Genomic DNA, 17,996 nt, shown 5'->3' on the forward strand with positions numbered 1-17,996 from the left:
AATTTTCAGAATTATGACCAACTTTGTTGCATTTTGAACATTGACTGGTGGGTATATTGGTATTCTGATAATTTCTAGATCTACATTGATTTTCTCTATGACCATACTTGTTACTGTTAAAGCATTTGCCATTAAATTTATAAGCAGTAGGTTGTCTTACTGATTTGCCATGATCCTATGTGTTTGTAGTACCAGAGCTTTCACCAGCTTCAAAGCCAAGACCATTAGTGTCACCATTAGGTTTTTGATTCTTCAACAAGTCACCAAGTTCTTTTGAGCTTTTCTTGAATTTTTCTTTATGTTGATTTGCAGCAGCCAGTTCTACTTCCAAGATACCTTTTTGTCTCATGAGTTCATTTGAGTCATTCTGTGCATGCATCAGATCTGTCTTCAACATATCATTTTCATAACTAAGTCTTGTGTTTTCATGTGCAGCTTCATTCAGTCTTCTAGTCAAGTCTTATTCATTCTTCTTTCCATCTTCAATTTCTTTATAAAATCTCATAGTCATATCCTTCATCTCATTCTTTGTTGTCATGTTTTCTTATTTCAGCTTATTCATCAGATCACTAAGAGTTTCCTTTTCATCATTCTCATTTTGCATCTTTTCACAAAGTTCTCTTCTCTTGTTTCTTGAAATGGTAATATTTTCTTGAAGTGCTTGAATAATATCTTGTGCACCTTTTAGATCATTTTCAAGTTTGATATTTTTCAATTTTTCTGCATCATAGTCTGAGAGAGCTCCTTCTAATTGCTTCATCAAGTTTTCCATCTCTATCAGTGTTAAGATCTTCCTCAAGCTGTTAGGCTTTTGAAAATATAAGACCAAGCTCTGATACCAATTGTTAGGATTCCTAGAGATACTAAGAGGGGGGGTGAATCAGTATCTAACTGGTTATAATATTTTCTTGACTTGAAACATGTAAAGCATATTAATACTGTATACTAGTAAACAAGAAATAATGTAGTAAACAAAGATAACAACAACCACATGAAAAACACACCATAACACAGTAGTTTAACAAGGAAATCCGGTGTGGGAAAAACCTCGGTGGGATTTGTGACCCACAATATTCACTTACTGGCCAATAAGAGAATATTACTGCTACAAGAGGGGCCTACACATGTAGGAAGGCCAAGTGCCTAGAGCTCACTGCTCAATTACAAAATGGGAAGTCTCACTGACTTACAAAGTGGATTATATAAATCCAATGTCTTGTACTGCTTCAAAATAGCATCTACTATGCTAGATCCAGTACCGGTTTATAGCTCTGCTTCTTACATAAACCCTTAACTTGTAATTTGCATAATAGGTCTACCTTATTTTGCCTAATTACATTCCTCCATCTATTACAAAATGTTCTACAATGATCTCTTATATATATGAGTCATTTTACAATTTGTCAAGTCGGCTTACACTGATTTTACAATAATAAACAAAATAAATTACAAACAAAATTCCTGTCAAATTCTGCACTGGTATGCTTCCTTTCACTATCGGTGCCGGTGGTTAGTGTGCTGGTGTAGAATCTAACTTTGCTGGTGCTAGTGGATTGTCTTGCCGATGTCATAGGATTGTAAGGTTGCCATCAATGAAAAAACCTTCAATCAACTACAATGTCTCATTGGAGTGTGCATTTGCCAACACAGTAGGCTCTGTATGATATTCTTCATCACTCGGTAACTGAGTATTTTCTTCATCAGCTTTCTCAGTTAGAATTCTTGATTATACATATACAAACTCTTCATAATCTTCTGCTTCTTTGGAATTTCCTTCATCATTCCTTTCTGCAAATTCATCCATTTTCACATTTGCACTTTCCACTATTTTGTTAGATGATTTGATCAGACATTTAAATGCTTTACTCCTAGAGAAATGACCAAGAAATGTTCCTTCCTCGCTTTTCTGATCAAATTTTCCATTTCTGTCATCTTTGTGAACATAACATCTACCTCTAAATATTTTTAAATAACTTACATTTGGTTTCTTGTCATATCAGATTTCATACGGTGTCTTCATAGTTTCTTTCTTTAGTTGTACTCAGTTCAGGGTGTAAACTGCAGTGCTTATTGCTTCTCTCCAAAATATTAAGGTACTCTCTTTTCTATCATCAAAGTTCTGACACAATCTACAATTGATCTATTTTTTCTTTCAACTATCCCATTTTGATGTGGTGTTCTCAGTGCAGCCACTTGTCTCTTTATACCATGATCATTGCAAAATAAGTTAAATTCATCTGAAATGAACTCTCCTCCTCTATCAGATCTTAGACATTTCAACTGTCTTCCTATTTCTTTTTCAACTCTTTCCTTATACCATTTGAACATTTGAAAGGCTTCTGATTTCTCTTTTAAAAACATAACTAACATCATCCTTGAGTAATCATCCACAAATAATATGAAGTATTTATCACCATAATAACTTTGAACTTTCATAAGACCACAAAGATCAGTGTGCACAAGATTTAAATTCCTTTAGAAGTGTAAGACTTACTTATAAAGCTTGATTTTTTCATCTTACCCATCTGGCATCCTTGACATATTGTATTCTCAAGTTTTTCCAAGCTCAGTAGACCTCTTACTCGGTGCATCTTACTTATTTTGATCAGGTTATCAAAATTTACATGAAAAAACCTTTTATGCCATAACTAGGTATCTTCTATTTTTGCATACAAACAATTGTTCCGAGTTGAGTCAAGATAAAATGTATTACCTCTTGTTTGAGTCCCAATAGTAGCCAACTTTCCATGTTTGTCATGAACTTTGACAATTCCTTTCTGAAATTCTATTCAGTATCCTGTATTGTTTAGTTGTGCTATACTTAACAAACTGTATTTCAGACCTTCAACCCAATATACATCATCACATTTAGCATTGTCAAGAAGTGTGATAGAGACTTTACCTTTTACAGGACATGGTGCATCATTACCAAATCTTACATAACCTCCATCATAATCTTCTAATTTAACAAACTTATGTTTATCACCTATCATGTGATGTGAGCATCCACTATCTATGATCAAAGAATCATTATTATTTGTGTGATATTAAGGCTTTTTCTTCATAACTTTCTTCATCTGATCCATCTTTGATAGCCACATATACAACTTCCTCTGTCTCAGTCCCATCAAATTTATCATCATTGGATTCCTCATCAGCTACTAGGCATGTCTTTCTATCTCTCCTTCTGAAGTCTCGATGCCCTCTGTATTGGCTGTCTTTCTATCTGTCATCTCGGTATTCTCTCTTTTCACTAGATTCTTTGTCAGGACAGTTAGAAGCCATATGTCCAATTTTATCATAGTTAAAACATTTTAAAGGTAACTTTCCTTTATACTTACCTTTGCCTCTCGGTAACCTTCTGGCCAATAAAGCTTCAAACTCTTCTTGCTTTCTGATTTCCTCATATAGTTTGTGTACTTCTTCCATGTTTTTACAAAATCTCTCACTTGCTTCACTATGATTTCCTTCAGCATACTTATACATTCTATCATTTTAATCATTAGATTCACCAAGATGAAAAGAATTGAATGGACATTCAACTTTGTTTACCGAAGATCCATTGTTATCAAAATTACTTAACTCAAAAGCATGTAGCTTACCGATAGTAGCATCCAAAGAGACTGGCATGTTTGGTACATACCTTAATTCATTAATTGCAGAGACTCAAATGGCATAAGTGTTCTCAACAACTTACTTGTTACATCCTTTTCTTCAATAGTTCCTCCTGCTCCTTTGATTTGATTGACAATTTCCTTTAACCTTGTACTATATTGGATTATGTTCTTACCTTCATTCATTCTCATGGATTCAAGTTGTCCTCTTAGACTATCTACTTTTCCTCTTTGAACATGTTCATCACCACCATACACAGATGTAAGCTTATTTCGCATAGATTTGGCATCATTACAACCTTCTAGATCATTAAACTCTAAGTCGGTCAATGCTGATGTTATTTCAATCATTGCTTGAATATGTTCTTTCTTTGCCTTTATTTCTTCCATTATCATAGGGTAGGTGCTAGGTGTAGCATAATCATTCTCCAGATAATATGTTGCATATTCTCCAATTCTTGATAAGTGCAACTTCATTCTTTTCTGTCATGTGGAGAAACTTGACTAGTTCAACTTTGGTGCATCCCTTTTATACATCTTCGGATCTTGCCTCAAGTTCCTTTAAACTTTTCTTTTAGAGTTCTAGCTCTGATACCAATTGTTAGTTAAATGAGAGGGGGGGGGTTGAATCAAATAAACTCACAATACAATATTCTAATCAGATTCAACCTTGGTAGAACTTACTTGATATACAACTATGATTGTAAATAATTCAAACTCATAAATTGATAAACTTGAAACATCAAAACACATTTAACACTAGATTTAACGTGGAAACCCAAATAGGAAAAAACCACTATGGGATTTTGGACCCACAAAAAAAATATACTCTTCTAGAGTATGCTTGGTTAAAAGCCAATCCTGTTAAAGATTACATAAACACATTGCTAGATGTGACCCGGTCAAGGGATTTCCCTCAGAGCTATCAGAATCTTGCACTTTGTTATAAGTGGCCTTGTCAAAGTATTTCAAACACTCAATTAGAATGTTACCTTGCTAGAGGATTTACAAATAAGACTGTTAGGTCCACTCGGTTAAGAGATTTTCTGTCACTTACAAAAGTAAATAACAGTAATTAAATATATATCTATAACTTCACATTTGAAATGTTATAAAAGACTCTATGTGCTCAAAATAATCTTGTCATAAGACTTATCTTCCTCCTTGCTGGGCTTCTCACTCTGTTCTTCAATGAGACCTTCAATCTTCTATACTCTGTAATCACTTATGCAACATCACTGTTCTTTTATTTGCCCACATACTTTGTTCATCAACTTTTCCTTATTTATAAGCAATTCCTAACCACTTAATCTCCTTAATCATATTTCCCATGTTTAATCTTAGCCATCATATCTTCAAACTTGACTAGGTTCATTAAATCCTTCAAACTAAAAAACATTTTATCTTGCCTTGGAACTTGTATTCCTTCCTTGGTACTTGTGCTCGATCATAACCGTTCAATCTGTGATGTAGATGTAACTCTTGAATTTTCATTGCCATTGATCCTTAACAAACTTCTTACATGACATTCCAATCTTCTATAAATCTCCAGCTCATTGGCATCATTCATTTAATAATGTATTTATTCATCCAATGCATTCTGTTACTGCTCGGTTGATACTCGGTTAATTCTAAACTTTACTCAGTAGACATTTTGTATTCGTCTTGGTTACTGTCTTGGTAGCTTTGCTTGCTGATGATGCTCAATGACTTCTTTCTTCTTTAACCGACACCGATAACCTTGGAATTTATCAATTGGCTCCTTTCTCGGTAAAATAGAATAGTTTCAAACCTTTACTCATTCTATTGCATGAAATCTTTTCTCCTTATTTAGTCTTTGAATACACATATATATGATATCAAAACAATCAAAATATCATAATCTCATCACTGTCTAACTCGATAATAGTTTCCCATTGAATATCTTATTATTCCCCTTCATTTTCACATTCTTTCTATGTCACTTACCGACATCTTTATACTTATCAAAATATACTCTTTAAGATATGGCAACATCATACTGAATCAAAAAATCAATTGTTTGACCTAATGACAAAATAATATTATTAAGACAATAATCATCCTTTATCAATTATATCATCAATCTCCAACAACCTTCTCAATATCATCATATCAACAAACTAGCAAGTGAACCGGTATGTTGAAGTAAGTAAACTAGCAAGTGAACTAGCATGATGAAGTGTGAACCGGTATGTTGAAGTAAGTAAACTGGCAAGTGAACCGGTATATGCAAAGTTTGTATCAGGGTTTCACTTGATATGACTACCGATTGGTAGTCTCAACTTCAGGGTTTCCGACTGATGCATTCCAAGTCTGTGCGATTCAACCAATGATATCCTATGATGAGTTAGCATTGAAATGAAGATTAGATCATGTCACCACATCAGCCTTGTGCACGTGAAGGATTTCCTTGAGGATCTTGCATGAGAAGATTGATGCTATCTACCTCAGAAATGTGCAAAATCTTACTAAATGATGGAGAGCGTGTGATGGGTTATCAACTTCTAGAAGCAGTGAAGAACGGATGATGCAGAACATCTTGAGATTTGTTCAAGATTGTTTTACCCTATGTAATGTGATTAAATGTTCAGGATTGGACTGACTATATTGTTAAGCCAGATTTTTAGGGTTTTAGGTTTTGGCCACCAGCCTAATTGTTGTCTATAAGGTCGATGATGATTTTCATTTGAAGTTGTTAGCAAATGAATGTATGTGAGGTGATTTTGGCCAGACTGGAGAAGTGAGTAGATATGTATAGAGTGTGATTGTAGATGTAAAGGAACTGAAGTGGATCTGCCTTGGCATTGAGTGTTGTTATCAGATCAGTGTATTACCTATTGCCTTATAACCATTTTAGCAATTGAAAAATCCCTTTAGCGAGTAGATTTAATAGGCTTTTTGTAAATCCTTTAACAAGGTGACTCAAAATCATTGATTTCTTCAAATCCTCTTGCGAGGTAACCTTCAACAGGGTTTTAACCTTTAACCAGGTATTTAGCCATCCCTTAACTGGGTGATCCCTAGCTGGATCACTTCCTAGCAGAACCTGTTGTAAAGTCTTTAACGGGACTAGGCTCCTAACAGAGGAAACTTTAGAAGAGTTCAAGAACAACTTATGGGTATTCATCCCCACCATGGTTTTTCCCAGTTGGGTTTCCACGTGAAAAATCAGTATGTTATGTGTGATGCTTTTTCATGTGATGATTTAGTGTTTTTTGTTAAGTGGTAATGCATGCTGATCTAATGGTCATTGTATTTCTGATGCATTAGTTTCTTAAGCATATGGGTGAAGTTGAGATGAGATAATAGGTTTTGAGAAGTTCTAAGTGTTACCGGTTTATGTCTTCTACAGTCTTACTATGTTTTACCGGTATTATCTTGGTTTAGGTTGGTGATGTTGTTTGCCAGTTAGTGCAGTCTTTGCAGTTTAAGTTGTTAGAGAAATTTTTGTCTGTACTGATTCACTTCCCCTCTTAGTACCTTTTGGGTATTTACTGTTCATCATTATTCATCAATAAATATATCCTCTTGGCATCATTTAGTTTTGCACTAAAAAAGTTAATTGGCCTTCCTTCCTGACTGAGTACTACTCCAATAGCCATGTGGCTTGCATCACATTCTACCTAGAATATCTTGTTGAAGTCTGGTAGGGAAAGGACTGGTTGTTCTATAACTTTCTTCTTGAAAGTTTCAAATGAGTCATCTACCTCCTTGGTCTATTTGAACTTGCACTTTTGTCCTCCCTTTATGGTGTCAAGCATTGGTGCACAAACATGACTAAATCTCCTTATAAACTTCCTATAAAAAGTTGCTAAGCCATGGAAACTCTAGACATCATTCATAGTTTTAGGTGTAGACCAAAACAATATGACACTTACCTTCTCCTTTTCCATTTTCAACTCACCTTGTGAGATTACAAAGCTCAAGTAGATGATCTCCTCCTGCATGAACAAACACTTATCCAAATTTATCATTATCTACTCTTCATATAACCTTTTGAGGACCATATCTATATGTTTTAGGTACTCTTCCCTTGAGTGGCTAAAGATCAAGATATCATCAAGGTATACTATCACAAACTTTCTTATGAACTCCACCAAGACCTCATTCATCAACCTCATAAAGGTACTAGGGCCATTGGACAACTCAAATGGAATGAACTTCCACTCATACAATCCCTCATTGGTTTTAAAAGTTGTTTTCCATTCATCCCCTGGCCTTATTCTAATCTGATGGTATCCACTTTTTAGATCCATTTTGGTGAAATACTTAGCACTCCCCAAGCAATCAAGTAAATTGTTTATCCTAGGGATTGGGAACCTATACCTTATAGTTATCTTGTTGATGTCCCTTGAGTCTGTGCATAACCTCCAAGTGCCTTCTTTCTAGGGTGCAAGGAAAACCGGTACTGCACATGGGCTTAAGCTTTTTCCAATTATCCTTGATTCAAGCAACTCCTCAATTTGTCTTTCCATCTCTGCATTCTAATCTGGAGTAAGTTTATATGCTACTTTGTTTGGTAAGTTAGCTCCAGGGATCAGATCTATGCAATGACTGATGTCTCTTATCAGTGGAAGGGATCTTGGCATTCCATCTGATATGATGCCTTTGTATTTGTCAAGCAACTATCTGACTGCAGGGTCTATGTGCCTTTGTGTGTGTGTGAAAAGTGGACTTGTATCTGTATCTAGAATACACAACACTTCAATTAAGTCATTAGATGCATGGTTTATAAATCAATAATCAATGAATAATAAACCATTACAAAGCGACCCATTGCCTTCTAGTAGATGTGAGTTTAGATTTCTCTCGGATTGCTAAGATATCCAGTGACTAGACAACACCTAAACGAAGGATTTTTAAATCTATATGAGCATGAATATGAGCTAAATGGATGCAAGATTTAAGCTAGATATGCAAGATTAATCTAACATGATTTAAGCAATATGAAATAACTAATATGGAATATCTCAATGCAAATTCTCAATGAACCTAGAGCAAAAACAACATAATAACAATATATTCTCCAAGCTTTTTGAATGAGAGATGAGAGCCTGAATTTATAGAAAATTCAGAAAGAAAACAAACGCTGAGATCAAATGATGATGAGTGGTCAAGATTTTCCAAGAGGAAGCACAATCGAGGTGAATTGATGTGATTGGATGCTTTTCTTAGTTTTAAAGGAAATTGAACTAAATTTAAGATAAAATCAGGGAAAAATTGATTTATTCTCTATTTCATTCAATTTAGATATTTAATTGTTTTAATTGCTTTCTTTGAGATTATTTATCAATTTTAATTTGTTTTTCAAGATTATCTCCAATTGATTTCTTTTCTCAAATTTTTATTTCTTTTTTGGTCAATTAATTCCTTTTTTTATGATTTAATGGAAAATTGATTTATTTAATTAAATATGCTAGGATATTCAATAAAATAAATAGGATAATTGTTTAAAAATGATTTACTTGGAATGATCAATTAATTAAATAAATATTTAATTAATATTGGTTGATTAATTTGCCATGTGACATTGATGATTTTAAAAATTAATTAATGTGCTCAAGATTGATTTAATTGCCTTTGGTTAGGACATTGGTGACATTGTCGAGATTAGGGGCCCATGGTTTAGATGACCATTTTTAGGGTATTACATTTGCCCCTCTTTGAATTAATGTGTGAGCAGTGCGTTGGTTCAAAGAAAATTTGATGTCTAGGAGATACCAGTTCTGAACTAGATCAAGAGCAAGGTATTTAGCTTGTTTTGAAGTGATGAAACTGAACATAGTTGATTAAAGAAAAACTGTTCTCGAACTTGATTGAACTCGGATTGATAGAGAGAAAAGATACCGAACTTGAACTTGATTGATCAAGAAGCAGATCTTACTGATCTAGAACTTGATTGAGGTAGACACAGTGAGTGAAGATAAAATTGATCTTGAACTCGATGGATCAAGACATGATGAATGAAGATAAACTATCTAGCTTGATTCAATGTGATGAAACTCAACAACTTCTTAGATTGAGTGTGATCAAAGATACTCTTTATAAACCCTTGATTGAGTTTAAATGAATAATCAGCTTGATGAAAAGCGATGAAATTGATTAACATTAAGAGACTGATTTAGACAAAGACAATATCAGCTTGATTTGAAGCGATGAAACTGATATTCCCCTAGAGATCGATTTGATGAAGCTTAGCTACTTGAAGATTTGAAAATTTTCTTGACATTTGAAGATGTGAGGGCATAAGGTCATGAGTATTCCCCCTCCAGAGCGAAATTGAAAGATAGCGAGGGTACACAATTATAGGCAATTGTTGAGTGATTATAAGTTTTTTGAGCACAAATGATTCAGAGGAATTTTTGAAAATTAAACGAGAAATTGAGTGCAAAATTGATTTGTAGAATAAAATTGAGATTCAGCATTGATTTATTAGGAAAATGAGCTCAATTTGAAGAAAGAATGAGCTTTTAATGAAAAGTGCTAAGTTGTCAACATCGTTAAATTTTGATGAGATAATTGACATCAGATTTTGATTTCGATCTCAAAAATGGATTGAGGACAGTCGATTTTACGAGCTCTTGATTTGATTTCATCATACTTGTGTTGATTGATTATGAGATGTTGTTATTTATGCTCTATTCTATATGTATGCATATATTTTTAGTATGGATGTATGCCATGGATGTAATATGGAAGTTTATTTTTGCATGCAAATAAATGATGATGCAAATAAATGAGGAGAATGAGTAACTAGTAATGCAAATGTTTATTTTTCTTCATGCAATAATATGAATGCAAATAAGTGATAAAATAAAATGTATGGATCTATAGAAGATGCTCATGTATTCAACTAACATCTCAATACACAAGTACTCGATCGAAGAAATGATGAAGATGAGACCACTTAGCTAAGAAATGATGATGCTTCCAACTCTCATTCAAAAGATAAAGAGATCATTGTTACCATGCCGAAATCACTCTAAATTCACAAAATGCAGAATGAAATGCAAAATGAGATGCAAAATAAAATGTAACCTAAACTTAGTCACTGGATTTGAAATTCTTAAGGTTCATCACTGAGTGTTTTACAAACATAGCAGGCAGATTAGAGTTCCTTTCTTTTCATGTGCGATATTAATTATCTTGTCTGCAATGACCCTTTTTCATTCATATCCTTGGACAGATTTTGCAGGGACCTGGATTGCATGATAAAGAAATTCCCTCAAAATAGACAAAGAAATGATGGGAACCTCCCTGTAGCATTCAAATAAGCAAAGTCGAGGTATGTGTGGTGATTTCACCTTGATGTGAAGGCTCTTATCATAGACACCCATATATTAGATGTTTCTAGATCATCAGAATCATTCCTACAAGCAGAAAACAAAGAAAAGTATTATGCCCCCAATCCTTGCTCCTCATCCTTGCTCCTCTTAGTCAAGATAGACTTCCTCGAGTTACTCAGAGGGAATAAAAAGTGAAAGCCAATGTAAAAGACAACACACAAAGAAAATTTCATGTATATCTCAAACAATTTAGTGATTGTTTTCAGTAGTCTTGTTTTGCTTGTTTATTCAGTGATAAAACTCTTTAGTAGTTAGGAGACAAATGACTGAATCAGAGTGGATGACCAGGTACCACTAGAAAAAGGATGACTTGGTTAATACAGCCTAGGACATGTAAATTGATTAGTCGATTACCTTAAGACTAGGACAGTGATCGGTTTCAACCATGAGGGTTCTAAAAGAACCAAGATGTCACGAAAGTGACTAAAACATATGTACAAATGAAAGAAAAGATGCAAAATTTCAGTACAAGAGATAAGACTACCCTAGACAACATCTAGTAGCCATACTGATCTATGTCATTGTATTGATTTGATCATTAATAGGAATGTCTGGTTTCAAAGAGTAAGTACCCCATATAAGACCGATCTGTCTGGTTTCGAGTGTACCCTTCTTTGTATAAGACATGCTAATGTTTGATAGAGTTTGATATATTGATTAACAAGACATGAAATAAGTTAGACTGCATACTTTGAGATTTTGTCTACAGTTGATTTGGTTTAAGGGAGGGTCTATGCTTTCTCACTTTGATTTTTCAGTTTTTATTTTATTTTGTGATTTTTTTATTGTTTAGGATTTTGTTCAAGACATTTTATGATTTTTAGGAGTTTGTTCAGGATATTTTATGATTTTTAGGAGTTTGTTCAGGACATTTTATGATTTTTAGGATTTTGTTCAGGATATTTTATGATTTTCCCAGTTATGCCCCTAGTATGCAGACCTATATGACATGATGATCTGCAATATGCATGTGGAGACAATGAATTTTTGATATGACCTATGTTAATGGAATATGCATGATGAAGATGCATTTCCTATTTGAACAAGGATGACCGTGTTTGTTTAGCACTTTGTAATACATCAATTGAATTGGAGGTACAAAACATTTCATAGATAAGTGGTCAATTGATCCTTAAGATCCCTTGGAACATCCAAATTAACACACTTAGTGACTAGGATTTACAAATGGAGATGCAGAAAAATTCACCATTGGTTCTTGAAACTTTGATTTTCTTTTGCCCATGTGAGTACAAATGAGTTAATTCCCGCTCTTGTGTTCACTAAAGATCCTTAGCATCCTATATGACTAGCTACGTGGATTATCCTAACTTCAAAAGCATCCCAAATAGAGCCTTGCTGCCAGCAAGCTTTGAGAGCTCCGACGAGGTTATAGACTATAATTTATCAAATATTGTTCCATTGCCAGTAGGCGTCCATAGCCCTGATGGAGTTACTCGCATGTTCCCATAGTCAAGCTTTTTGATGCACTTGTATGCATGATATTTCAATTATATATCATTGCTCTTTTGCCTTGAGATGAATATTTGGCATAACACTTTTTATTTCATATTTTCTTTCCATGACTTGTAAGTAATGAAACCTACTTGGGTGTGACAATTACAACAGTGCTGAAGTAGAATTTTAGATTTTTCACTAGTCATATGATCAACGCGGTGTCTAGAATGAATTAGAGATTTTGTTATTGTGTTTGAGATATAGCAATTGATAGATTTTGGGTTGGCAAGTCTCAGAATAGTGAAATCAATACCCAACCATAAGTAAATCATCGTCATAGGGTAATGTTGAAAATGAATGACCTTAGGACCTCAAGGAATTTATGTCTAAATATCTAAGAAAGGAGACGACCCTTGTTTCTCTTGAATATAAACAAATGAGAAACTTGGCCAGTTGCCTTGTTTTATTAATGCTTCTATATGCAAATGAAAATTTTTTGTGAATGCGATGCATTTGTAAAAGAAACTATATGCAATGCAGTGCTTTTAAGAAAATGATATGCAGTGCAAAAAGAAAAAATGAAACTAACCCAACCCTTAGATATATATCATTTAAGGTACATGTTTTTCATAGGGTCAGGGAGTTTTGTGTAGGTAGTTCATTAGTCCAGCATAAAGATGTCTTTCCAAGAAAGACTCAACTAAGTGTACATGTCTAGCACCTCCAATGTTGATTTCCTTAGTTTTTAGATTTTGCGATGAAACTAGGGTAAAGTCTTATGCAAATGATCGGATAAGGGGAATGGAAGGATGAAAATGAGGTGTTGGATAATGGATCAGATATTGAAATTTTGGTGCATGAGTGAATGGAAATGTTGGCGGGATCATCATTGGCACACATCTTGAGGGATGATGGATTGATGGAGGAAAAGTGGATCTCAGATTTTGAGATTTTGATGGAGGAACAACCAAGGATTTTGGGACATAAGGATCCAAAATGGATGAAGGAGGTGATGGATAAATAGATATGGAAGTTTTGGAAGGAGGAACAAAAATCTTGGTTGTTGATTTGGATTTTTCTTTATACTGTTGGGCTTCAAGGAGACGCTTAGGGATCCACATGGTTTTTGACTTTTCATGCTTTTGCAGTTTCTTAGAACGCATTGATTCTACAAGTGCCTTAGGAACCCACATAGCTTTTGATTTTTCTTTCTTTTCCTTAGTGAGTCTTTGTGTCCTTCTAGATAGATGGAAGGTATGCGAAGATGTATGCCTTTATTGATCCTGCACAAGGGATGGAGGAATATAGGGTCCTAAAATGGATGGAAGAGATGAAGGGGAAGGCATGTATTTGGATTTTGGTTTACTAAGGATACCACCATCTTGAGGAATTTCACTGAGGCCATGACCTTTAATATTTTCTTTAATATGGAGGGGTTCTTGCTTGTGTAGATCTACCCCACTGCCTTTATAAATATTTTGACTTGTAGGATACACTATTCTTTGGAAATAAGGCGCAAGTCCATTATGAGATGGAGGTGGAATGATAAGATCACGAAGGGGATTCGTAGGCATGATGGATCCTTCAATTGAACATAGAAGATTATGACAAGGGAATAAAGGGATACTTTGATCTTGACATGGAAGAGGAAGATCACTGGATTCCTCTTTAAAGGTTCCATTATCTTGACTTTCAATAGAATCATCAAAAAGAATGGAAGGTATAAGGGGATCATCATGGGTTTCTAGGGAAATAGAATCTTTTTCAATCATTAGATGGGATTGAGGAGTTTTGGTGCCTTAATCTTGATTTATGGTAGGACTTATTTTTTTATTTTCCAGATTATCCTCTTGACATGAAGCCATTTCTAAGGAAGAGGTAGTATTTTTTATATGCATGGAGGATTATTGGAAAGTGTTCATATTTTGGTATGATGGGGAAGCATTTTGAGTGGGACTCTCTAGAGTGGGTATGTTTGGAATTGGAGTGCATGATGGCATAGGATCTAGGATTTTTAAATCTTTATAGGAACTTGTATCAATATTGGAATTAACTTGGATTTCCATAGGAGATAGCCCTTGAAGGTAAACATGAGAAGTAACATTGTTTGAGGGAGATGGTATGGATTTTTGCTGAGAAGTTTTAGGAGATGATGACATCATGGAAGAGATGTAGGCTACATGTGGGCCATTGCTAGACATAAGTTCATGATTTTGATCATGCTTAGAACTAGCTCCTTCTTCTTCTTTAGGTGAGTCATGTAATGCACCGCTAGGAAACTCTGAAGGGATAAAGCTAAAGCACAAGAATAGAGTGCAATTTAAAAAAAAAAAAATATTAAACACAACACGATGATACAATGAGTTATCAAAGTTTAGATTACACATCGGAAGACTTCAAATCACACCTAAAGAGTTTCCCAACGTGATTACTTAATTCAACATTAAACTCAACTCACGCTAATTAATCCAATTAAGATGATTAACTTAATGACAAGATAATACTTATACAAATGATATTTTCTTTCGATAAGATAAAAATATAGATAACATGATAAGGTTCATCCATTGAGGTCAAAAGTATAGATAACATGATTAAGGTTTATCCAATAAAATTTAACCATACATTAAGTTCAAAAGTTCATTAATACTTAAGTCTTGCATCTAATTTCATTACATACTTAAATTTCATCATACACTAATAAACACTTTTCATGCAGACTTAATTTCATTATCAATGACTAAAAATATTCCATTATTATAATTTACATTCTTTCATGATCCAAATTATTGCATTTAATAGGATGACTACCTACATGCTTCAAAGATTAATTTCATCTAATCCACATTATACATTCTAACATAATTCCATCCATACATGCTAAACTAAAAAGGAAATATAAGAAGATAAACATCACATAACACCGAAATGATATCGGAGTTCACCCCTAGAGGGATACATCTCTGGGTCTACTCAACTGCAAGACCCCTCTGATAATTAAATAATAGAGAAGAATACATAAGGTCATATCATTTACAATCCTACCATCAAGGTGAACATAACCAATAATACATACGACCACCTCGATCAAATAAATACATGAATGATCCCTAAATAGGAAAGGATCCAACTAAACATAATAAGAAGCAATTACAAATATCAACTGGAGAATCTGTGACACTATGTCTTCACAACCCAAGGTCTAGCATGATGTCAGGTTCTCACAAGGGCACAAATATCAAGATGACTCCTCAACAATGCTCCTATCAAGACCAAAAAACAACATGCTAGAGAACATAAGGGACAAGTGTCATCACATACCCTGGTATGGTTACCATGGTAGGTCTTCATAGGTTCCAGCCCCATCCACTGGGTTACCCGAGCAACCTATTCCAAACCTCTGACCCATCCAAGCCTTATGTGGACCCAACACAACCTTTCATGAAGACAAGGTTGATGGTTTTCCATTTCAGGCCTTTTCACTACATGTCGAGTCTGTGCTAGCACTCATCCCATGCATGAGGCACAATTATCGTACTTAGTGACTCTTTAACTAACTCTCTAAAAGGCTATAAGATTATCACTTATTTAGACACACTTTTGATGGGTTACTCAGCAACTACTTTGGGTGCGGCCCCAAATCGAAAGCCACTTTCCCATATGACACTAGACCATAAACATATGAAACTCCTAAACCAAGGCATACACCAGGACAAGAATATGGAGTTCAGATATGGTAGGAATACCCACTTGGTCAAACAAGACTTCATACAAGGTGCACTGACTAACGGTACTCTAACTAGAGACCTAACCAGCTATGGACAACCACAAGCCAACATTCAACACCCACATAAAGGACATGACCAGATACAACCCATCACATGAACACAATAATTATTCAAGATCAAGGACATAAGTAAATACCCAAATCAACAAATGAAAATAACCAAAAATCACAATCAAGGACTTCCCATTTCATAAGAAAATGTGAATACAAAAAAATTGAACATGCATAGGCAATAATTGAAAAGATAATCTTTTTCCATATTGACTAAACATTAAAAATCGATCCAGTTTTCTAAAGGATCTAAGTTTGATTGCAATTATCTACCTCATCTAGGTACAAGTCATTCATGGTTTTCTAACTCGCTAAGTTCATATGCATCATAACATAACATAAATATTTCCTCATGAGTTTTTAAACCACATTCCTATTAACATAAATATTCTATACGCATAACACCCAATGATATAAAATCAAATATTCTAATTAATCAACTAACATATGATATTTATTGTTCAAAATAAAACATCATTCTTATTCTTTTTTGAAATAAATAATCCACTCTCTTATCTCCAAAACTAGCATATACTTTCCAAAAAATAGAAAAATACATTAAGCAAACTTAAACTGGATAATCATTTCCCAACGAAATAAAGTTCCCAAGCATATATTAAAATAATATACCAGCTAAGGATATTAATTAGTATATATACATATATATATATATATACATATATATATATATATACATATATATATATATATATATTATACCTTAATTAATTAAATTCATAATTCAACCACAATTAATATATAGTTGGGGGAGAGAGTAATAATTCTTTCTGATGTCGACAATGAGCTTATCTGGACAAGGAATATCTTTGGTAAGTACATAGTTAAGGATGGCTATAACTCTCTCTTGGTTGCTAAAGATTTATCTACTTGGCCATACAAGTTATTTTGGCATATGGCTTGACTCCCAAAGGCTAGTACTTTTGCTTGGTTAGCAGTGCAGGACAGGGTCCTTACAGGAATGAGGTTGGACAGGTTGGGTATTACGGTAGTATTTTCTTGTGTCTTTTGTAATAAAAATTTAGAATCCTCTGAACACTTGTTTCTTCATTGTGATTTTGTCTATGCTTGCTGGAAGTGGTTGTTTGAAAAGCTTAATCTATCCTTTTTTATTGGTAAGGATCTCCTTTCCCACTTTAGAGCCTGGCCTCTCCTGTTTGCTTCATCTTTCTATGCATGTCTTTGGATTATTTCTCCATCTATTTTGATTTGGAATATTTGGTTAGAGCATAATAATAGGATTTTTAAACAAACAAGTTCTTCCTTGGCTGAGGTTTTATTGAGGATTGAATCTTCCATCTCTTAAGTTTCTTTGTTTTTTATCTATAAGAATTTGGAAACCCTTACATCTTTTTCTCATTGGGATGGTAGGGTAACTCGAGTTTGGAGAATGTTATCAGTCTTACCTTCTCATGGATCTATTTTAAATAAGACTAATGTTATAATTAAGAGAAATTTTTCTTGTTGGAAACCTCCTCTGCAAGGGCACTTTAAATTGAATTTTGATGGTGCCTCTTGTGGGAACCCTAGCCTGGCAAGGGTAGGTATGGTAATTTATGATCATAAGGTAAGATTTGTTCAGGCTTGTTGTCATGCGATTGGTTTCAAGTCTAACAATTGTGTAGAATTCTTTGCTTTGTCCTTTGGTTTGGATATGGCTATATCTTTGGAAATTAAGGAGTTGATAATTGAGGGTGATTCTAT

This window comes from Cryptomeria japonica, chromosome 11, assembly GCF_030272615.1.
Source record: "Cryptomeria japonica chromosome 11, Sugi_1.0, whole genome shotgun sequence".
In the NCBI taxonomy this organism is placed as follows: domain Eukaryota; kingdom Viridiplantae; phylum Streptophyta; class Pinopsida; order Cupressales; family Cupressaceae; genus Cryptomeria; species Cryptomeria japonica.